The 24,542-nt window shown below is 34.0% G+C and overlaps 1 pseudogene; it reads right to left on the minus strand.

The window, feature by feature from the left end:
- LOC149239903 (nucleobase-ascorbate transporter 6-like) overlaps window positions 1-24,542 on the minus strand; it is a 35,429-nt pseudogene that overhangs the window by 1,144 nt on the left and 9,743 nt on the right.

Consider the following 24,542-nt stretch of genomic DNA (forward strand, 5'->3'; position numbering starts at 1 on the left):
CTAATATGTTGAAATTGCATTGTACAACTAAGTGTCTGCCAATATGAGTTAACCTTAAGGTTTTATGCATACATCCATTATACATTATGGCAACAGCTAAGATACTACTAGTTGACTGACTTTGCTGCTCAGCACATAGGATTTGTGTACACTGTATAAATACCAACATAACCAAAGAGGAGATAGTACACGGCAGCAACAATGGGTCCTGGTATAGAAGCAAAGATTGCTCCAAATTTGCCTGGAACACATTAACACGAAATTAGCAATGCCAAATCCTAGACTAGGGAATAAACCCCAAATTGAGAACAATATACCAACTTGAATTGATTATCACCAAGAACAGAGAAGAATATCATAAATCTTGCTGATATTTGGAGCACCCTTCGACTCCCAACTCATGTCAACCCCAAAAGACGAGCATTCTCACTGCAAATTCCCAAGATAAGACAAATTTCAGAGCTAGTATTGCCAGAAATGGGTCAAGTTGCAGCTAAAGTTGCAAGAAATGGGTCAAGTTGCCTGGTTCTTACACTGATACATTTCAGAGCTAGTATTGCCAGAAATGGGTCAAGTTGCAGCTAAAAGTTTCCAGAAATGGGTCAAGTTGCCTGGTTCTTACACTGATACTGTGGACCCATTTCCAGTTCCAAACATCCCATCCAATAAAATTCCAATTCCCTGTAGAGAGGACCATTACATTCCATCAACGACAATGATACAATCTTCCAATTACCTGAAGCCATAAGGGTGAAAGCAACGAATCCATTTCCTTACCTGCCAGCCTATACCACAGCTGATGATAGATGAAGGGGGAGGTGTGGCACTTGCAAACCTTGAAACAACATAGAATGTACCAGTAGACTGCAAATTTATGAAAGAAAAAAAATAGTAGTCAATACCCAATTTTGTTTTTAAATAGAAACCCATAGATAACTATCAGAAATGTCAACGGGATAAAGAAAATAAAGGAGAAGAAAGAATATCTGATATATGGCAAGCAGGCAGACTTCAACAAGAGACACAAATGCTGCCACCATCATTGCAAAAGACTGTCCTCCATCAAAAACAGGTCCTCCCCATTGAAATGGATATGGAACACTTATCCTGCAGAATAATAAAGACCATGCTGAGGCTTTGCATGAGAACGTACTGTATGAAATGACATGACAATTAGTATGCATGCTTCTTGTAAGAATGCATACCATTTGGCACCACTAACTAGTCTAGAATGGTCTGTTCAGCAATGGGCTTGGGTCTTTTGAGGGGTATGCTTGTATGCTCCACCTACAGTGAGAATATGGGCATATGCCCACACAATAGCAACTGCAATTATGATGGCAAAACGCTCAAATAAGAATGCCAACTGCCCATCTACGTTACAGGCTTACCCTGCAGCTTCTCCCGCGCAGATTTAATGCCCGCCCCTACGAATCCGGAGTCAGGCACAGGTTGAAGAAGGCGCTGTGCTTGAGGAGTGTTCTCCGAAATTGCTGAGAATAAACAGAAAATGCCCACAAATTGCCCGCTCTATGCCCGACGCCAGGTGTCAGCCTGAGAAACAAAAGGACGACGAAAGTCCCTTTCAAAGGAAGGCCTATCGGCCTAATTATTATAAATTTCAAGAAAAATATCAAAATTAATATAAAAAAATCAATAACCATAAATTTGAATAAAAACTCAAAAATATTGAAAATATCAATTATTTCTATTTAAAAAAAAAATAAAAATAAAAATACTTATAACAATGAATATGAATAAAATTTCAAATTGGATAAAATGAATAACAACTTCTTCTTTTAAATATTTAAACTAAATTCAATACATAAAATGGATAACAACTTTTCTCTCTAAATATCTAAATTAAATTTAATTAACAATATTAAATATTTAATTTCCACTAGGCTCGAACATTTGATTAATACTTGCATTAACAAAGCATTCGTTGTATAATAGTCATAGATTATAAACCTAATAGATATCCCAGTTACCCAATCTCCAACTAATAAATATAATGATAATAGTGAGAACCCACCCATATCATGTAAATACAAAACCCACCTAATTTTCAATTTCTTAAAAATACTAAACTTATATATTTAATAAATTTTTAATTATTATAACAACTCTCTTTAATTTTATTAACTTAATATATAATATTTTTTAATTATTATAACAACTGGTTTTAATTTTATTAATTTAATATAAATGACCTAATATATTTCAAATTTTTGGCTTATAAACTTTTAATAAATAATTTTAAATATTTATATAATTTTTTTATTATATAACCTAATATATTTCAAAATTTCAGTTATAAACTTTTAATAAATAATTTTAAATATTTATATAATTCTTTTATCATCTAACAAGGTCACTTTAACTACTTGACTAGGAATAGACTAACGCACTTCAAATTTCAGTGATAACCTCTTAACTAAGAATAAATAAATTAAAATATAAAATTAAAAAGGTGATGTTTGGTGCATGATATCTTCATTGAAGGTTGAGGATATAAATTGATAGGTGGCTCTCTTAGCTTGGCTTAATTTATGAAGAAGTTTGGTGAAGTTTATATCGCACTTGGTAAGTTAAAAATAATGGTCAATTATTGAGAAATAGAAAGTTTTAGAAGTGATATTGGAGTCAAGTAAGGTTGACTTTTATTTCTTATTTTTTTGGTTTATATATTGATAAATTGGAAGAGTGGCTAAAATTGCAAGGTGGAGATGGTGTTCAGTGAGGGGAATTTGTGATAAAGCTTCTTTTATATGCCGATGATATTGTATTGAATTTTAAATCAGCCCATGGATTCCAAATGCACTTATATGCCCTAGAGAATTTTTGTAGAGCAATAGGGATGCAAGTCAATACCAAGACCAAAATAATTATTTTCTCTAATAAGAGGAAGCAGAGCCAACATACATTCTTCTTTGAAGACAAAATTTTTGAAGAAGTAAATGAGTACAAGTACCTTGAGATTGATTTCAACAACAAACTCAATTTGGAGGACTACAAAAAGAAGAGAATTTTAGGAGGGTGGAAAGCATTATATGCTCTTTAAAATAGATGTAGAGAGACAAAGTTATGAGATTGGTAAATGATTAAAGTGCTTTTTGGACTCCAGTGATGCTATATGGGTGTGAATTGTGGGCTCGCAACACCCCCATCTCAAGTTGATAATGTTGAGTGAAACAAGAGCAACTCCCATTGAAACAATCGCTATGGTGTGACTCTTAAGATATCTAAAAATAATTGAGAAAATGAGAGTATGTAGATGACCTAATGTTATCTTCAATGAAGGAATGAGTGAAAGAAAGAAAACATGGATAAAACAAAACTACAAATGGATGCAAAAATGGAATATCTACCTCAATGCTTGTCCCACAAATAACAATGAGCTAAAGGATTTTGTTATGGAGAAGTTTCATAAAAAGTTATGGGGAAAAGAGTTGGGTAGAAAGAAGAAGGACTACATTGAGGAATTCAACCCTATGTATGATCTACAACAAAAATAGTTCATTGGAGCTAGCATTTCGTGGAGGGAAAAGGTTCTTATTACTCAATTAAGGACCAACTTGCATCAACTTCGGCGTGAAACAGGATGGTGTAAAATGCCTAAAGAAGCTTGGGAAGAACAAGTGTGTACATTTTGCATGTTTGGGGCTGTGTAATCGGAAAAACATTTCATTTTGGAATGTGATGCATTCAAAGGCATTAGAAAAATTTATGAGAACATGTTAGCATCAGTTTCTTGGCATTGAACATGTTGACATCAGTTTCTTGGCATTGCCTTTTTAGTGAGGGGATTGTTGGAAGGTTCCACCAACTCATCATCAATTTGAATTGGAAAATGATTGAATTGCAAAAAGCAAAAAACAGAGAACCAATGGTCTCATAGACTATTTTTAGTCTCGTGGACCTTAAAATATCATTTCACAATAATGTTATATTATAATATTAAAAATTTAATCATTTGCGCCAATTCTTTGTAAAAGAGTTTAAAAGTTGTTTTAAAGCTATAGATATTTTCAAAATAAAAAATATAATTGAAATTTTAAATATATAAATTTTCAATAAAGTAAGTTTACACATATCATTTTTGCATTGTTTACTGAGGTGGAGGATTTGCGAGGAAGGCCAAAAGTGGTCGGAATCCGGCAATTTTTTTCAATAAATATTGCAATAGAAGTGTTTGAATCATGTTTTTGATGGTAGAAATCGATTCAGTACTATCAAAAAATTTGGGGCACTCAAAATCTTGAAGTTTGACAACTTTAACCTCGATAAAATCTCTACTAGATTTTATCAAAATATTGCCAAAATTTCCATGCTTTTCAGGGCAAAAAAACAATCTAGTTAGACCAGTGCTATCATTTCAACCAAATAAATTAGATACACATAATTCATGTATGCAAATAAATAGTGACATGCCATCACTTGACTCTTGTTTAAAGGTAATTTGTACTCGAGTTGTCTTTAATGGACCTTTTGGAAGTTTTTCTGGTGGATTTTTCCATTCTAATTTTTCTAAAATCCTGTAGGAATTTATTGAAATCACAAGCTTGATGGGTAACCTCTCCACAATCGAAGTGCCTTTGGGGTTTTTCAGGGTGTTGAATCCATATATACAATCAAAAAACCAATTTAAATAACACAAATCAAGATTTTACTTGAAAACTTTCCACCAAATTCCAGCACCGAAAAATCCAAAAAATCACACTAAAAACCACTCCATTTGTACTTATCTTATACTCCATTTGTACTTCCCTTATATCTAGTGTAACAACGTTTATGTCATGTCAATGTTAAGAGGTGACCAGTCATCAAATTTGAAGTGCTCGTCTTAATTTTATTTGGAAATGCATATATTTATCTAACTCTTCAAAGATGAAAAGTTATAAAAAAAATTGTACTTCTATTAACAAGTGTATATTAAATAAACTATTTATAATAAAAAAATGCCAAAATGAAATGGTGTCCTTCTAAATCTTTAAAATTTAAAACGCGGCTACATTAAAACACTATAAAATCTCAATAGAATTTAGTAAATAGGCAAACATTTTTCTCAAATTCTATTAAAAAAAGGTAAACATATGTTTCTTCTATTCATTAGATAATCTTCAAAAGAATTTGAATTTACATCATTGAAAATATAAATCTATTTTCACAATGGAAAAAGTTTTTTTAGTTTTCATTTGTTTCTAATTTATACTATATGTTTTGTTCAGCTTGAAACAATTTAAAGCAAACCAAAAAAATAAATATATACCTTCTCTTAAATTTGCTCAATCAAAGAACACTATCGATAGACTTTCATCTCTATAAAAACTTCAACCTTTATAGACTCAAAAATTTATGTAATTAAAAGGAAAATTTTCCATATCTAATAGGGAAATATTGTAATATGTAATACACATCTGCAGTGTTGTTGTTGTATGGCTTGGTAATTTTTTTTGTTGTTTAAGAATGGTTTTCAAATTTGGTCTTTACAATGAATTCAATTTTGGTTGATATCTTTTTCTAATAATGCGGTTTCTTTTCGATGATGTTTTTTTTCTAATAATATGGTTTTTTTCATTAACAATGTCGTTTGATTTTTCTATGATTTCAACATCTCCTTAAAAACCCTTCATAGCAGTAGCTACATGGACACCCACACACACAACTTATTTCCTAGATGCCGAATGAAGAGAATGAAGCGGGAGACACAATACTAGTTGTATGGATAGCTATTGGCATTCTATATCTTTTGGGAAGACCAACCAGAAAAAGAAAATTAAGTTGTAGCCCTGTGGGTAGACCAATCTTTAGTTGTGTGGTTATTAATAGAGCCCTGGATTTTCATTTTAACACTTCTCCTTGGTTCAAAACTCTACATAATTTTACGGGAAGCACACTTATTATTTCTCATTTTTTTTTATTGCATTAATTTCTATGCTTTTAAAAGCTAGAGAGTTAATAAAGAAAAAGGATTTTTAAGATAAGAGAAGAAATACGGGGTTCTAAATGATGTTTGATTTTACAAATGCTAGGCTTAATAGTAAGCTTGATTACAGTAAGTTCAAATGGCAACAATGCTAGGATTTTGTAAGCACTATGATTGTGAGTCACATAATAATCTAAAAATAGAAAAGAGATGGTAGTAGTTATTTACAAGAATATAAAAAATGTTAGAATCACTAAGCGTAGTTGCCACCATCTAATGGGTAATTTCATAATTGAACAATCTTGTCTGGATGGTTGTCAAAATTGAACAATCTTGTTTGAATGGTTGGTTGACAAGAAAGAAAGAAAATTTTGCAAATTAGGAAAGAAAACGAAGATACAACAAAAAATGTGGTTATGATGTAAAATCATCAATATTATTTCATTTATTACTATAAAATGAAAAAATATTCATTCATTACTATAAAATGAGAATGTATTAATTTATTACTATAAAATAAGAATTCAAATTGATAAACAGATTACTCTCTCCATATACCGATGTTTTCTAAAAATAAACCCTAAATAAAGAACCCTATCGATCTTATTATGTTATCTCAAGATTCCGAGGTCGAACATTAGAGTTTCAAAGTAATGATGTCTTCATGGAAAATTTAAGGAACCCTATCGGCCTTATTATACTATGTCAAGATATCTTTGTGCAACATCAAAGTAATGTGATGAATATGTCCTCATAAAGGTAGGATGGAAGATGTTTTCATAGCGGACATCCTCGAAGATGTAGTAGATGGTAGTAGTTATTTACAAGATGAAAAGAAGGGTTTGTGAATCAGTAAGCATAGTTATCACCATTTAATGGGGTAATCTCATAATTGAACAATCTTGTAATAATAGTGGGTTGACAATAAAGAATAAAATTTTACAAGTTAAGGAAAATGGAGATACCACATAAAATGTAGTATGTGGTTATGATGTAAAAATGTCAATATTGTCACTTTAATCCATTTTTAAGCGCTGGACAAATATGAAAAATATCGTTTCAAATGTTGAACTGCATACCTGTTTAAGGCTATTGATTGGGACCGTGAAATCGCTTGCCTTTATCGACACTTCAGAAGCTTCATAACTCCCCTTCCAATCCCCTGGAAAAACGAAAATATGAAAAAATATGAAGTGAAATACTTCAATGGATTGATTTTTCAGAGTTGAGGAGAGCAAGATGTAATTACAAGAAAAAGTAAATATAAGGAGACACAAATCCACATCAAACATTCAGGTTAAATGGAAAGATTAAGATATTCTGCTTGATAAGGAGTGCAACCTTGATGGTTCTCATTCCGTAGTAATTTCATCGTTTCCTCCTCAGGAAGGGAAAAAAGCCTTTGATTTTGCTCAAAGACTTAGTCCAAAAAATCTTCATCGATGACATGATGAATGATATAAAAAAAATCCAGAGTCTACACATGACTATATAAAGATCAATCAACCATTCCATATATAATAATTTTAATCAGTTCTGCCTAAATCAATGAACTGAATGAAAGGCCAGGGAAATGAAAGTTGAAAATTAAAACTAAGAGTTAAAAATACCTTGCGAACTTGTGCTGCACTGGCCGTAAGGTTGGGATTCGAAAAATCAATGCAGGCAAGATTCACATGCTCAGAATAATTCTCAGTGATTGTTAATTCTGTCTTTTGTCATTTGTTTCTTCTAAATATTCGATACCTTCAAAATATGCCCTATTCATGGACACCAATACATAGCTACTTCTCCTATGCTATCAATGAATGCGAAAATAAACCTTTGTTATCAACTAGTGCAAACATAAACCTCATATCATGACTGCTAACTCTATCAGTGCTGCCATTATGACTAATGACATGGGAATGGATGAACAACCTCCATTACGTCCCATTGCACTTTCTGGAGTGTTGGCAGAACCTCCTGCAGACTTTAGAGTGTTACATCAGTCAAAGAACCTCTTGCAGACTTTAGAGTGTTACATCAGTATCATATATATAAACTTGTAAAAATCAAAATTTAAATTTCTTTTGACTAGTAAATTTCGCTGAACACTTCTCTAATGTGCTAGAGGGGGCTTCAGAAGGGCTGTGATGTGTTCAATTTTTTGAACACTGGAGGCGACCTTCATATGGATACAAGTGTTTTACAAGGGAGCCTCTTACAAGCGCAGAGAGGGTATGGATTTCTCATGGGCCGTAAGGAGTCGATTCTTATTTAAAGCTCATTTATACTTCTTGCTAATATTTGCTCTACTGTTCTTATCTCATGATAATTGTCAGAGGCGACTGTCTATTCCAACCACTGACAGAGAGGTGGTCAAATTTGACTCAATGTTTCCACAACAAATTCTAGATTTGCAACACGGTTGATCTATTGAAACATTTGCTTCTGTTAAAACTTTTGATGGATGCCATCATATTGGAGAGGTCGCTTGCTCATTTGGCCAGAATGATGAGAACATGAACAACCATGTGCATTTGCACAATACACTAAACACATTTATTAATTTTGGCCTTAGCCTAATTAACTGGTTATATTTATTTGAAATTAATAAATATTAAATCTATTTATACTTATTACAATCAAGATTGTGTACATTGCCTTGCCAAAATGGTTTATAGGTGGACTAGGTTGTCTTTTCAAAATATTAAATCTATTTATACTCATTACAATCTAGATTGTGTACATTGCCTTGTCAAAATGGTTTATAGGTTCACTAGGTTGAGTTGTGCAATAGATTTCGGCATTGTTTATAGAGGTGTCAATTTCTCCCAAAAAATATTAATATTTGGTCATTTAAAAAAATGACAGTAAGACTGCTTGAATATTGTTTTTGACGGTGGAAATAGATTCAGTACAATAAAAAAAGGTAGTGTAAAAAACCCACAAATTAGCTCTGAAAATAATAGAAACTTTGGCAATATTATGACAAAATCTGACATTTTTTTTTGAAAATCTAAATTACAGCGGTCAAACTTCAGGATTTCAGGTGCTCCAGGGGTTCTTAATGGCACCGAATCTATTTCTACCATGAAAAAACGATTAAACTATCTAACATTCTGATTTTTTTAATTTGTTTTTATGAGTTTTAATTTGTTTTTATGGGATTCTCTCAAGAAAGTGAATTTGTGATATCCATAAACAACGCCTTAAAACAACTAAAATCTTGAAACTCGACCACTGTAAACTAAATTTCAAAATCTTACCACATCTATTTAAACTACACGGGGAAGACTTATGCGTGTAATTTTTTGGTAGGTGGAGAGTGGGACGGAAGAACTACTTACCAGAGTCATCGTTTGACGTGTGATTAAAAAGGGCATTCCATACTATAAAAATGACAACCACCGCACACGAAAATCTTTCAACGGTAGTTCACCATCACATTAGGTATGGCAAACGCGCATTAAAGGAGTTCGCTGTCGACATTTGTGTGTCTCAGGTGGGAGATATAACCAATACAGCCCTGGTACAACGTCTGGTTGGTGTACAACCAGAATGCGACGCTGTAGAAACTGTAGTTGAATAGGGGTTTTGGTGAGAACTTTATGGCACTGTATTTCTGAAATGTACCTGTTAGCATGATTTTGTTTTAGAAATAACGAATATAAAAATTACAAATATAAGTTTTTCTTATTTTTCTTATTTTCAATGCCTCAATTTTTTTAAATGTGGTTAGTTATATCAATATTTATAGATTTCTCAATTAAATATAAATGTTTATTTGAAATACATAATAGTTATTCTTCTTCACCGTTAATATTAATTATTTTTATTTTTCAAAGTTTGAATGGATTTAATAATTTTTTTATTATAAAAAGTTATATATTCAAATTTAAAAGGTAAAATATATACACATTTATAAATTTTAATAATAAAATCTTTATTAAGTATGCATTTTTTGGTTTTACAAAGAGGTTTTATATTTTAATTTTGTGTGTGGTTTGGTGTGACATTTTTCAAGTCTAAATAGGGTAGAGTATATAAACCCTTTTAAAGACTTTAATAATCAAATCATTGTGTGTAGTCATATCTCATTCAATGGACCTTCAACATATCAAGTGCATTGATGGCATATTAAACAATACCTTTAATTCCACTACATATTGGAAAATACCTCTAAAAATCATATTATTTAACTCCCTACCAATACAAACCCAATACACCTTCCCAATAGAAAAACCCATAATTTCACTAGATATTATATATATATTCATTTTTTTATTAACGTTTTGTATGCTCTTTATATTTTTACATATTGGAAAATACTTTTAAAAATCACATTATTTAACTCCCTACCAATACAAACCCAATACACCTTCCCAATTTAAAAAACCCATTAATTTCACTAGATATTGTATATATCCATTTTTCATTAACATTTTGTATACCCCTTTATATTTTTTCATTAACTTTGAGCTCCGATTTTTATACTTGCCAATATAAAACCCTTTACCCCTTATATATTCCACAATATATTATGTCATTTTTTCCTCAATATATATCCCCCAACATGAATCCACATGGTATGGTATTGCTCCTCCAATGAAACCTTCATGAGGCATATTCATTGTACTATAAACATGTGGTCTCATAAACCAATTTGGTTTCTAGTTTGGCTTCACCTCCTTCCCCTTCTCATAACATTTGATTTTTATTTAAAAATAAATAATAAAATGGTTAGCTAGCTCACCTGATTAAGTGTTATGAATTACAAGTAGTGAATGATAAGTTCAATTTCCTAGACATTAATAAGCTTCACTTGATGTCCCTACTAAATTAGGTTTTCAACATTGTACCTATTTCATTTATTCCATCCCAAAAAAATGCAATAACTACAAAACATAAAAGTGAAATTTAATTATATCAACAAAAAATTCTTAATTTTTAAATAATATAATTAGTTTTTATTTAATTATTATTAAATTGAAGTTTATGATTAATCTATTTTATATATTTATTTGTAATTATATGGATAGATATCTATTTATTAAGTGGATGGTAGTGATTTAACTTCCATGAAATATTTTAGAATATTCTTAATAATATTCACATATAAAAGATTGAAATTTATTTCCAAAGTAGTTATTCCCTTTTTGTCTTTTTAATTAAATTGATTAATTAGAAATGTTGAGATAATTATGATTTTTTGGGTATGTGGTATTGATAAACCATGGTATTGTAATAAAGCCTATTTACATATTAAGAATCTCTATGGTAAAGTAGGGACAAGTCTCTATGGTTAAGGATATTGTTACATGCCTTTTTAAGTATCTATATGCTTAACTTATAATAATAATAATAATAATATTTTTATGATAGATAAATGTCTTTCGGAATAATCACATTATTAGGATTTGGTCAACATTTCGAACCAACCAATGTGGTTCATCCTCAGGACAATGTGAACCACATTGGTTGGTTCGAAACATCGACCAAATCCTAATGATTTCCACATTGGTTGGTTCGAAACGTCGACCAAATCCTAATGATGTGATTATTCTGAAAGACATTTATCTACAATATGGATCACAAAGGTCTCAAATCTAATACTTTTTATGATTTTTTTAATGTTAGTAATGTGAGATGTATTATGAAATAAGTGTTTAGATATTTATTATGTATGGATACTTTTTTTCACCAACAATTTCTATTAATTAATTGAAATAAAAATTACACTTTATAGAAACATATTTGTGTGCATGTAGTAGGAGACACCAAAAAATCACATTACATGAAAGAGCAGAAATACGAACATCATGACAATAAAAACAACATGCCAAACATATGCTGAAAAAAGAAAGAAGAAAAATAAATGTTATGGATGACAATTTATGCTGATTTTTTTTCGTTTCCTTGGTTGCACCTTTTGCCATCCTTCAGGATTTGGATCAATCGTAACTAAAACAAGTTCCTGTCCCTCATCTAGATGAGGACACTCTTTGTATGAATTCTGAAACATGAGTTCATTTTGTGCCTCCTTGACATGCTGAAAGCTGCTAGTTTCCAATCCATCAGGGGAAGAATGACTCAAAATTCTTGAACCCTAGCATCCCCTTCCATTTTATCCTCAGATTGTTCAGGTCATGCCTTTTGGTTTTCCTCCTCCTCATTTTCCGAGTGAGGATAGTAATTAAAATGCCATCTTTTTGGTATGATTGGCTACTTTTTCTTTTTTGGGATTTTCTTTACCCGAGGGAAAGTGTTATGAAGATGAATTGTTTGAAAGCACATGCGACATCTGAAATCTTTGTTCTTGTAATCTAGAATCTGAGTCCATTGAATTTTTTTATGTTTCAAAATGATGTGGTGTGGTAATCCTTTGCTAAGATCTATCTCCACATAGATCCTAGCAAATGGGAAAATTCCTTTTTCTGTTCTCTTCATGTCTTTTTTAATTTTTTTTCCAGGTTTATTCCCAGTGCCATTGAGAACTTGACGGTGCTAGAAGGGGAGGGGAAGGTTTGGTAGTATTATCCATATTGACATGGAAGTGACCACCATGGATGTTGCGAAGCCATGGAGTAATTGATCTTGATGGTGCTAGAAGGGGAGGGGAAGGTTTGGTAGTATTTTCTATACTGACATGGAAGTGACCACCATGGATGTTGCATCAAACCAGGAATCCATGGAGTAATTGAGGTTTGGTAGTATTTTCTATACTGACATGGAAGTGACCACCATGGATGTTGCATCAAACCAGGAATCCATGGAGTAATTGATAACCCGACATTACCTGAGAACCATGGTGTCCTTCATTTAAGACGAAATCCAATTCGTTTTGTGAGTAAAAAAAAATAACTAAAAACCCTTTGGAGCATAAGTAATATCACAATTTGATGTCCACAAAAAGTGAATACCCACTAATAGAGAGAGTTTCAGGTTTTGGCCAAAATCGGTTAAATCTGCAAATGATGGCTTCGATTATAGTGTAGTGAATAGATTAGAAACTTGTGGGTTTTTTAACTCCAAAGATGGATCTTGCTTCATTTGTTACATATTATATGGACCTTCCATAGGGAAAATTTTGGTTATGTTCTATGTGAGACAAATATTTCCATTTTGCTGCAGTAGACTTCCTTGCAGAGCTTGAGATTCAAGATCACTGATGTTTTGTTTACTATACTATGATCCCTTAAAAACAAGGGATCTATCAAAATCTTCCCTGCAAATTGGGGGCACTATAAAGTTGCAGGCAGTCACCATCTTCCTTGAATCAACATCCTAAAAGATGAGGCAGTTACTGTTTCACGAACCCAAAAAATATTTGTCTTTCCATTCATGTTTTTTATGAATATCTGGAAAAAAATTATTTGAAACACGCTCTGGCCATAATTGAAAATCCTTATGGTGAAGCCTCGTTGGAGGAGAAATTATTAGTGCATACAGGGTCTGTAGGAAGACACCGTATGGAGCCGGAGAGGAGTGGAGAACCAACTGCAAGCAAGTTTTAGACCCAGTAGGCACAGGGGCTGATGGGAAATAGGCAAGTTTCTGAAAATAAACTTGCAGCGAAAGGAAAGAAAACCGGAGGTGAAGAAAAAACAAAGCACCATGAAATTTTGTCCGGTGTCAGATATATGCCATCGGAAGAAGACCCGTGGGTGATTTGTGAAACATCTTCAGAAACTGAGCCGACGCAGGAAGATTTGTCGATAGAGAAAACATAAGTCCCACCACTATAAGACTCTTTTAGGGTTTCTCTCAGAGCCTTCAGTCAATTCAGAGGGGGGCCCAAAAAGACAAGCCAAGATCAACCAAAGGGTTTGACAGAACCACACATTTGCCTAAAGCAAGGGTACCAAGGGCTGTAGGGTCGAGAAAATCCAGAGTGACAATGATAAAAAAAACTTCATATTGCAGAGAAACTCTAACACCACACACCATATTCTTTTTCTCCTCCCATCTCAACTGGAAAGTTCTATTATGCATTGATACCTATTTATCTTTATCCACAATATAATTTATATCATTACATTAGTTATAATACTTTTAACTTTATATTTAAAATTAATATGATAATAAAGAAATATTTAAATTATATTTTTAAAATATATGAAGTGAATTTATAATATAAAGTGGATTTATAAGTTCTAAAGAATGTAATTAGAAATTTTGAATATGTAAAGTGGAAAATTTTTGGAATAGAAAAATTGGACAAAGGTTTACATTTCGTAATGTAAAACTATATTTAACCATTTTGATACTTGATTTAGGTGGGATGAAATTAATTTTATATTAATTTCTTAGAATATTTTAATTAAAAAATATTAATGTAAATAATCTATTCAAAACATACTTGATATAGATATTTTATTTATTAAATTTTCTTTCTTGATATAATAATGAGTTGGTCACTCAATGCAGGTAAGGTTTATAGTTATATAAGTAATGAAGATGAATAACAATTTATTATTATTATTTAATAATAAATTGGTTTATAGTTATATAAGTGATGAAGATGAATAACCATTTATTATTATTATTTAATAATAAATTTATAATTTTTAAAATTAGAATGTAGTTTTATAATGAAAAATTAGAAATGTTTACTAAATTTTAATAATGTGATTAATCTGAAAATATTTATCTAAATTAAAAGTATTTAGTAGGATTTAAGTTAATTATGGTTATTTCTAGTGGTTATGTGGAATGGTTGTTATCTTTCACATCTAGGTTTAAATTCTAAATTAATAAAGCAAAAGATGGCAAAAAGTTCGAAAATTTTGAAGAGAAGTTAAAACATCCTCCTTTCGATATGTTTCTCCTCTTTTTCTCTTCCCCTTCTCCCTCCTTCTTATGAATTGTGTGAAAAAAATAAAATTAATTTAACTTTTTGATGATATATAAATTATATAAAACATAACCCTGAGAGTTAGCTAAAACACTTCTACTATTGAGAGATAGTTTGTTCAATTCTCTTGATATTATTAAAATTATACTTCGTAGTTAAACTAATAAAAATTTATCCTTTCAAATAAAGATGTAGATTATATAAAACTATTAATGATCATAAAATAATATATATACAATAATATGAAATAGAAAAACATTTATATGAAAAAGTTTAGCCATAGGAATTCATAAAAGATAGGATTCTCAAATGGAAATGTCAAGATTTTCTATTGTAAAAGATTATAAATACATTGGATCCTTTCAAGTAAATATGTAAATTATATAAAATTATTAATGTTCATAAAATAATGTATACAATAATACAAAATAGAAAAACATTTATATGAAAAAAGATTAGCAATAGGAACTCATCAAGGATAGGATTCTCAAATGGAAATGTCAAGACTTTCTACGGTAAAAGATCATAAATACGTTGGATTCCTTATGGTTCTGATATCGTCATTTTATTAATCAAAATATCGAAATTTTATAAATGTCACATCTATAATACAAAAGTTATTACTATGTGATCTATTTGGAATAAATATAGGTTAGTGGAGGGATCGATGACATTATTTGTTATACAAAAGTTATTACTTTGTGATTTACTTGGAATAAAGATATGTTAGGGGAGGGGTTCAAATTTTTTGATATTGTTGGAAGCATAGTGATCTATTTGGAATAAACATAGGTTAGTGGAGGGATTGATGACATTATTTATTATACAAAAGTTATTACTTTGTGATCTACTTGGAATAAAGATATGTTAGTGGAGGGGTTCAATTTTTTTGATATTGTTAGGATTATGTTTCGTAGTTAAATTAATAAAAAGTTATTTTTTCAAGTAAATATGTAAATTATATAAAATTATTAATGGTCATAAAAGAATGTATACAATAATACAAAATAGAAAAACATTTATATGGAAAAATATCAACAATAGGAACTCATAAAGAATATGATTGTCAAATGGAAATGTCAAGGTTTTCTATTGTAAAAGATCATAAATACGTTGTGTTATGCTCCTATACCAATAGGTGTCATATTTCATGATTGACTGGTTAAAAACCCTAATATGTTCATCCTTTCCTTGCTGCAAAGGTTTTCCATATTTTGAAAAAAATCAAAAAATTTAAAAATGAAAAGAGAGTATACCCTAAAAGAAAAATCAAAGGGTGAAAAGATAAGCAGTCAAAAAGAAAAAATGAAAGAAATGAACCCCAAATAAAAAGGACCAAGAAAGTGTGCAAGTCCAAATGCCACTACCATTTCATGTTCAGTAAATAAAGTTTCATGTACAACTTGTGAAACTCTTTGTCACAGTTGATGAATGGCCGAACAGCCTAATATTGGCTAGTTCATGTTTCAATTTCCTGTTTTAGAGATAAAGAATAAAATCTATCCAAAATGTTTAAACTTGGCAGATAAATAGTTAGGTAGAGAAGCAAAGGAGCTCAAGAGTTAAATCTAAGCCCTTGGAAGTTACAAGTGTTGACTTAGATAGGCTTATCATACAGAGAAAAGAAGATTGTTGAGGGTTTACCAGTCCAAGTGCACCCAAAGAAAAAGAAGAAAAAATGTTAGGAATTGTAGGCTGGGTAGGTAGTTTTGGTGTTGCAGAAGCATGCTTATGATTAATTTTTTCTCTCAAAGATGTTCACCTTATTGTTATCATAAGTATCATGGCAACTGTTTTGTTACAAATCAAGTGAGGCATGACTAACTTCCCTTCACACTTCTCCCTAAATCACTCACTAATCTCCCCCAAGGTTTTGAGATCTACTCAATATCCCCAAATCACTCCATTTCATTTCATAAAACCCTAAGTAAAACCCTTTTACTTAGGAGATTGTGCAAAATCACATATAAACTTGTCCCCTTAAGCCTAAGTTTTTAAACTCCATAACTTAGCACTCTTTTTCAACACATTTCTCATATTGACTCTAACCCTATATTATATAAATTCCTAATAAATTCCCCTTCCCCCGTATTAATACAACTATACAATAAAAACCCCATATTTTAATATTCCCCGCCCCGGTTTAAATATAAACCATATTGCTGTTAAAATTGGGAATTTATAAGTTCACCTGGAACTTATTAAACAACCCTAACCCGCTGTGCAAAAACCCAAGAGTTAATTAACATTCGGTTAATTAACAACTTACACAAACCCCGATAACCAATCAAACCTGCCCTGATATTATTAAAAGTCATTATTTAAATGTGTGGGTCCCCCGCCGTAGCCATCCGCCATATCCCAATGCCGTCAACCATTGGATCTGGGCCTGCTCATTGGATGGTCCACGCTTATATCGCACCCCCCCTTCTGCCCGACCGTTAACTCCCTGGGGGCCGGTGGTATTGCCACCATACCGGGGACACGCGTCCACCTCCTGCCATGCTCGCTGCGTCTCCGCCCCAAACCACTCTGGCCCATAAGCAGTGCGGGCCAATATCGCTTACTGCCCTCCTGCTGACCCCACCCGCTGACGTCATCGCCACATCATCCTCCCGTACCCCCGCGTCACGACAAGACGTCACATCCCAATGACGTCATCCGACCAAAAAGCGCCAAAAAGCCCCGCGAAAGCCAAATTTTGTTAAAAAGTCGAGAAAATGTCATTTTCGCCCATTTTCATTCATTTTTCTCTGCGAAACTGTTTCATGCAAACTACATCCAAGCAACTGCTCGAGCATACAGTTCGCCACCCGGCCAAACAAAGTCCAGCATCTTGCTCTGCAGCTCGTCGGTCAACCTGCAGTTGCACTGTTCGCCTCTAAAAAACAATTATTTACCCCAATTTGGCTCCTGAACCTATAATTTCGTTTTTCCTCTATGAATTTTACCCAACAAGGCCAAACACAAGTAAAATCAGTTCATAACTCTCAGAAAAGGACACCCAAAACTGCTCTTCTGCCCATTTTTCCACAGAAACTCAACCTCCAGTTTGAGAACACAACAAACAAACATGGAAGCCCCTGTGGCCCTCAATGTCATGCCCCTCAATGCACCTCACAAAGACCTGGATTGATTGCCCTTGGCTGAAAGATATTTTCAAATTAAAGAGTTATCTGGTGATATGAACCATCTCTAGGCATTTTGCAGAATTAGGAATAGTCATCTAAGTAACTCTGATATCTTTGGAATATGGGAATCTAATCTCCCCAGGTATTACCTTCCCTCAGTCAATGTGTTCCCAGATATTATCCACCATTGCTGTGCAAACTATGACCCTGTCAGTAAAGCAGTTATGACTCCATCACAAACTGTTCTCTTCTACATAACTGCTGAATCTATCAATGAGATGTTACACTTCCATCCCACTCAGCCCCTTGCTCCTCTTTCCATGGGATTTTCGCTTGAGCAAGGCTCTCAATTGCCCACTTCAGAAATAACCCGGATTGCTAAGTTATTCGTGAAGCCAGATTTCCAGCCCCAAGGCCCACCTCCCTATGTACATGTCTGGTTTACTGAAACTGACAAGCTTATTCTTGACATGATATCCTTTATATTGGGATTCAAAACCGGTGAATTTGTTGATGAGACCATCTTTTTTATGTTGTCAATGTTTACTCCAGGACAACCCCCTGTTGTCAAATATGATTATGCCTCTTTCATTACCAATAAAATCAATGAGAAATTCATAAATCTGGACAGAGAAGGAGTCTTCAAGTACACCTCATTCATATATTACCTTCTGCTATATTATCACATAGACAACTTTTCATTTCCCATCAGGAAATTGGATTCTAAAGGAGAGAGGAGGTCTGTGATCTTTTGGACCTCAGTCTTCCACAATGTTTGTGAATCCCCTTATACCTACTATGAACTCATTGACTGGTTTATACAACCAGCCTCCACTTTATTGATAGGAGCTCCTCCTCCAAGGCTCTCTGGTGACATAAATAAGATTTTACAGCTCTCCAAAAACTACAGAATAGGTGACTGGTACCTCTACCAGAATCACACTGAAATTAGAATTTATGGCTGTGAGCTGTGTCCTTACAAGTTGCCCAAATATGTACCCATGAGACTATTTGCACTGGAGTATTTTAGGCAACTTATCAATGCAGATTTAACTCACTTTTGCAATGTAAAGAAAAAGGCTCAGCTGAGAATAAGAAACCAATTAGGCCCTTTTATCATTAACAAGAGGGAGGCATGGGAAGATGCTGATAAGATATTAGGGGAAGACCTTAAACTGAAGAAAAGTTTCTGGTGGGTGCCATATGACCCAAATAGCTTTATAAGTGACAGAAAAGTAAAAAATAGGCTATCGGCCTATAAACATTTTAGGATCCCTGAAATAGAGCAATTTGCTAATCAGGATGAGTGGGTAGAGGGTACATTAATAGAAGAACTTACTCAGCAAGAAATGATGGAACAAGCTATGAAAGATCTTGAAAAGACCCTTGACCTGGACTCTTTTGGACAGGTATCTTTCAAGCTACTTCAACAAACCTGAGTGGGTACATCCTCTGCCGGAACTTCACAACAGCCCGTATAGGAAACCAGTGCACCAGGTACAGGGTCTTCTAAGGGCAAGGAAGTGGCAGGCACGGAGCAACAAGTAATGACTGATCAGCAGGGGAAAATTCCTTCGGTCCAGACCAAAGCAGCAGAGATTCCCACATTACAGACTCCTTTAAATGAGGAAAAAGGCAAGAAAAGAGACAGAGAAGAGGCCACACCCATCAGTGGACCTACAGAACAGCCGGGTGTAAAAAGGCAAAGACTGAATCCTCTGTCTGAAGAGGAAATCATTGAAGAAACAATAGAAAGTCTAAGAGGTGAGAGGGAAACCAGCTAACAGACCTCCCTAGTGATAGAGACATCAACTAGCTCACATAGGCAAGAGTTAGAAAGGCAACATAGTGTGGAATTGTCATCCACTAGGCCACCAAGTAAGTAGACCTCTGACTTCAAAAGAACATTCACAGAGATAAAGGCTAGAAATGATCCATTGAGGCTGCAAATTTACAATCATTATCTTAAGATGGCCCCCACAAAGCAGCAAAGATTAATGTCAGCATATGACATAAAGGAGGGCAAAATGATCATGAGTTATTTCAAGCCCAAGGTGCAGCAACCACAGTCAGCAGCTGACTACATCAGGACAAATCTGGAGGTCCTAGCCAAGGAAATTCACCCAATAGACCAGATTGAGCTGCATAAACAGACTGGAGAGATGGTATACTCCACGTTAGCTGACAAAGCTATGTTAGCTCATAAATTGAAAAACTCCTTGAATAATACTTTTACTCAGTTGGATTTAGAGAAAGCTTCTTCTCTAGCAAAGGACAACAGGATAAAATCTTTGGAGGACATCATCATTGAACTGGGACATGATCCCAAATATGCCAAAGGCATAAAAGCACTAATGAAGAAGAAAGAAGAGGACATTTCTGCCCTAAAAAAACAACTTAAAATGCCTCCTTCTATGCATCCACAGACTGCAAATGTTGTGTAGCAAAAGTCTGAAGAGGACATGATGGACCTACTCATGAGATTGAATGAGAGATTGACTGAGATAGAGCAGCCATTGGAGAAAGCACTACAAGAAAAGTAGGGAGAGTCGACCTCCCAACCACCTGAAGTAGATCCAACACTCACTACTGCCCCCTCCACACTTATAACAACAGTGCCTCCAACTGTCCCGGCATCAACAGTAGATGTCATCACAAGAGCGACATCAACAACAACAGCACTAGGCAGCAGTACAGCTATGAGCACAGAGCAATTAATAAAAGCCACGGAGGAATTAAAACTCCAAGTATCAGAGCTGAAGCAAGTAAAGGAGAAATTGGCAAAAATTGAACAGAGTTATGATAAATCCAAGATGAATGTGGTAGAGAAAACAAGGGAGATCAAAGCATTGGAGAACAAAGTAAGAGCATTAGAAAAGGATCTTTCTCTGGATAAGCCTCTGGCAGAAATCAGAGAAATTTTGTGGACCAACATCACTAAATCCCTTAGTTATGTATGGAGGTCTATCCAAACCATTTATGAGCAGATTGACCTGATAAGAGTGGCCCAAGTGGAAATTCAGAAAACAAGAGCCTTATTGGGATAGATGCCTGAGCAAGCTAACAGGCTAATACATTTTTTGAATACCAAGACCAGTGAAGAACTGGAAGCACTGGAAATTAGAGACAGAACAGGCACCATTCTAGACATCAAGAGAGTTCTAACCATGAGAACTCTAATGCAAAATTTGGACAGAAGATGCCAAGACATGCAGGTAGAGATTGATTCTTTCATAGAAAAGTTTACAGTCCTGCATCAAAAAGGTTTGCCAAGTCCTTTGGGAAATAATGATCGTCTGATGAAACACAAGGACTATGTATATAAATTGAATACATATGCTGTTAATCAAGTTAATACATCATCAAGTACTTTAGGAGAAAAAGCACTTCCATCTGGCGAATCCCTCTATGACAGCCTGGAAAATTTGTTTTACATTGAGCACAAGGTGAAGCATCTGTTCACCATCTCGCCTAATTTATTCAGGTACACAGAGACTGACGAAACTCTAAGGAAGTTGCAGAGACATAAATTACCAAGACCGGAGTGGTGGAAAAGTATGTTAGAGATCCTGTGAACTTATCTCTGGTCAATTCAAAATTTTGGACCGTCTGCTATAATGTGGAGAACAGAAATAAATCACGGTCATGCGGGTCAAAGCACTTCACATCAGAGTTAAAGAGAGTCTGGCCAAGGCAGAATAACCAACACAGAGTATTATTAGAAGATAGCCATGAACCGACTTGTAGCACCTACCTCCTGTACATCTCATAAAGACGAAACAACTAGCACAACGTCAATTTATTACATCAATTTATTGTTCCCCTGTTTTCGAGACTGTCTGTCTCTATCTTTGTAAAACGCATTAATGATCACCAGATATTATTTCTATCAGATATTATGTAAGATATTTTGATGTTTTTATTATAAAGACCCCCCTAGACGAAGTATTAGGGGTTGTTTGGTTGAATGGGAAGCATTCTCAGACTTTGCTGTAATTCTATAGTTTTTGGAATAAAAGGCTATTGGAACCTTTTTTGTCTGGCTTACTGAATGAGGAATTGCTGCTAAGGACCATGCTACAAAATTCTTGAATCATCTTATGGATCAATAATTCCCTTATAACTTGTGTTTTACAGTTTCTATGTTTATTATATCATCTATGTTTCATTATCTAAATAATAGAGAGAAATAATAACTCAGAATTTGCTTGATTGCACTCTGTGTTCAGTCTTTGTTATTATCAATTTTTTTCTTCAGAATTAGAATAAACAGTGATTTCTTAATTGCTCCTATTTTCCCTGATTCTTTCATCTTGAATATTTGCTAAGGAATTCTTAACTGCTCCTTAACAGTAATCATCCATTTTCCCTCTGTCAACATGATGAAGGATTCTTAATTGCCCTTCACCCATTGGCCCCATTCCATCTGATTTCAGCCTACAAATTGTTCCATGTTTGAGTACCATGCTCTGTAGCACCTTTCTCTGTTCAGAAACCTAATCTAGAAACTCTTCAGTTTTACCTCACTATTCTGTTGAATCTACATTCCTCCAACCAAACACAAAACAAAACCCTTGTACTTCATAGCTAGCCTAATATACCTCAAAACAAAGCTAAATTGTAAAGAGAGAGCCCTCTCTTAATGCAGATTAGCTAGAATCTGTATCTAAAAGATTGGTCTATGGTTACCTCAGCCATATTCCCTTTCTTACAACTTTGGGGAACAACCTGAGTGATAACATCATTGGTGACTCCGCTGGGGATCTGAATAAATTATTTGTTACTGCTGTTTGTTTCATAAGCTACAGGTGGAGCCTGAAGTTAGCCATCTAGCCTTTGAAACTGCTTTTGCTATGCAATTGCAGGAGTAAATAAACGCTGCTTCAGTCTATCTCCAATCTAGTTTGTGTGTTAAACAATTGTCCCAAATACTTGATCAGTTCCTTGTTTTAATAGATCTTTAGGAAAATTCAAAACTCCCATATTTAAAGCTTCCTACAAAATACTGTTGAAGTTGTATTATTAAAATATTTCAAGAAAAACCAAAAAACATATTCAGAAGCTGGCTCCAAAGAAGAAGATTCGTTACACCAGATCAAATCCTGATCCAAATCCCCCACCTGTGTTTGAGAATCCTAATCGGATTCCCAGGATCCTTAAAAGCCAAGAGAGTCAAGAACATTCTGCTAGTTCACACCTTGACACACATCAGCAGAACCCTATCCGAACTGAGCTTACTTCTGGAAAATCACAAATCCTTACTGCCATTACTTCTACTTCTTCAAGTTCACCTTCAGTACGTCAAACCATCTTTTCCACTCCCCCATCTATAGCATATATTTCCACTGTTATCCCTTCTCTTCCAGCTGTCACACTTATCTCTGTGAACATGGAAAACCGATATGCTCCCCTACAATTACCTGCAAATCCAGGGGCTATGCCTCAAGATTATCAAAGAAAAATCACCTATTTTGATGGTACTGGCACTTACACAGCTCAACAACATACCAAGAAAATGACTGATTATTTTGAAAACTATGAAATTGATGCTGATGATGTAAGAATGAAAGTCTTTGTCCAAAGCTTAACTGGAGATGTTAGAACCTGGTTTAGAGCACTCCCTGCAAACACTATCAATGATCCAGAGGCTCTTTATCAGACCTTCCTGAACAGATGGGAAAAGAAGAAAGATCCTCTCCACATTTTATCAGAATATGAAAACTTGAAAAGAGGCCCATAAGAAACTGTTTAAGATTATTGCACCAGATTTAACAATGTATATAATGCTATTCCTCAGAATCTCAGGCCTCCTCCAGACTTGGCCTTGATCAAATTCCCTGATGCATTTGACTCTGATATGGCATATCAACTTAGAGAAAGAGCTCCTCGAAGCTTAGAAGACATGCAGAGTATAGCTGTCAGTGTTGAGGCCAACCTGATTTCTAAACGAGCTCGAGCTAGAGCTGAAAGAAGGATACCCATCAAAGAAGAACCTTCTGCCTTTGAACAAAAATTAGATGCTATCATTAAAGGAATGGATAGACTTGGTGATAGAGTAGAAACAAGTGAGAGGAAATCCCATTGGGATGGTCAACCAAGCAATACTGGGAGAAACCCAAACTTTAGAAAAAACCAAAACTCTAACATTGGAAAAGCTGGCCCTGACCAAAACATTAGACTTCCATTCCAAGAAAACTATGCTGAAGCTTCAACTTCCAGTGAACCAACAGAAGATACTCAAATCAACTTAATGGGTCTCAATAGTGAACAACAAATTTTCTTGACCCAAGAAGACCAAGAAGCTCACACTCTTAATCAATTCCAAATCCAATCAGGTGAGTCATTTGATTTTAGGGAGGGACATGACACAACCATATATGAGGTTCACAAGCAATATAATCTAAGGAGAAAAAGGATAGATGTCCCTGAAGACAATAAACAAAGAGAAACCAAGCAACCTAGCAAAGCTAAAATCAAGAACCCTCCTATACAAATCCCTCCTAAAACAATTCCTAACCTAAACAATCCAACAGTTGAAGATGTTTCAGATAATCAACAACCTAACAGAAAACCTTCAACTTCCATTCCTTCCAAAGAAACTGCTGAAGAACCTCCAGAAATTCACATAGAACCAACTTTAGCT

This window comes from Pinus tabuliformis, chromosome 8 (assembly GCF_031772625.1).
Source record: "Pinus tabuliformis cultivar Carrire ecotype Pingquan chromosome 8, CPIR1, whole genome shotgun sequence".
In the NCBI taxonomy this organism is placed as follows: Eukaryota; Viridiplantae; Streptophyta; class Pinopsida; order Pinales; family Pinaceae; genus Pinus; species Pinus tabuliformis.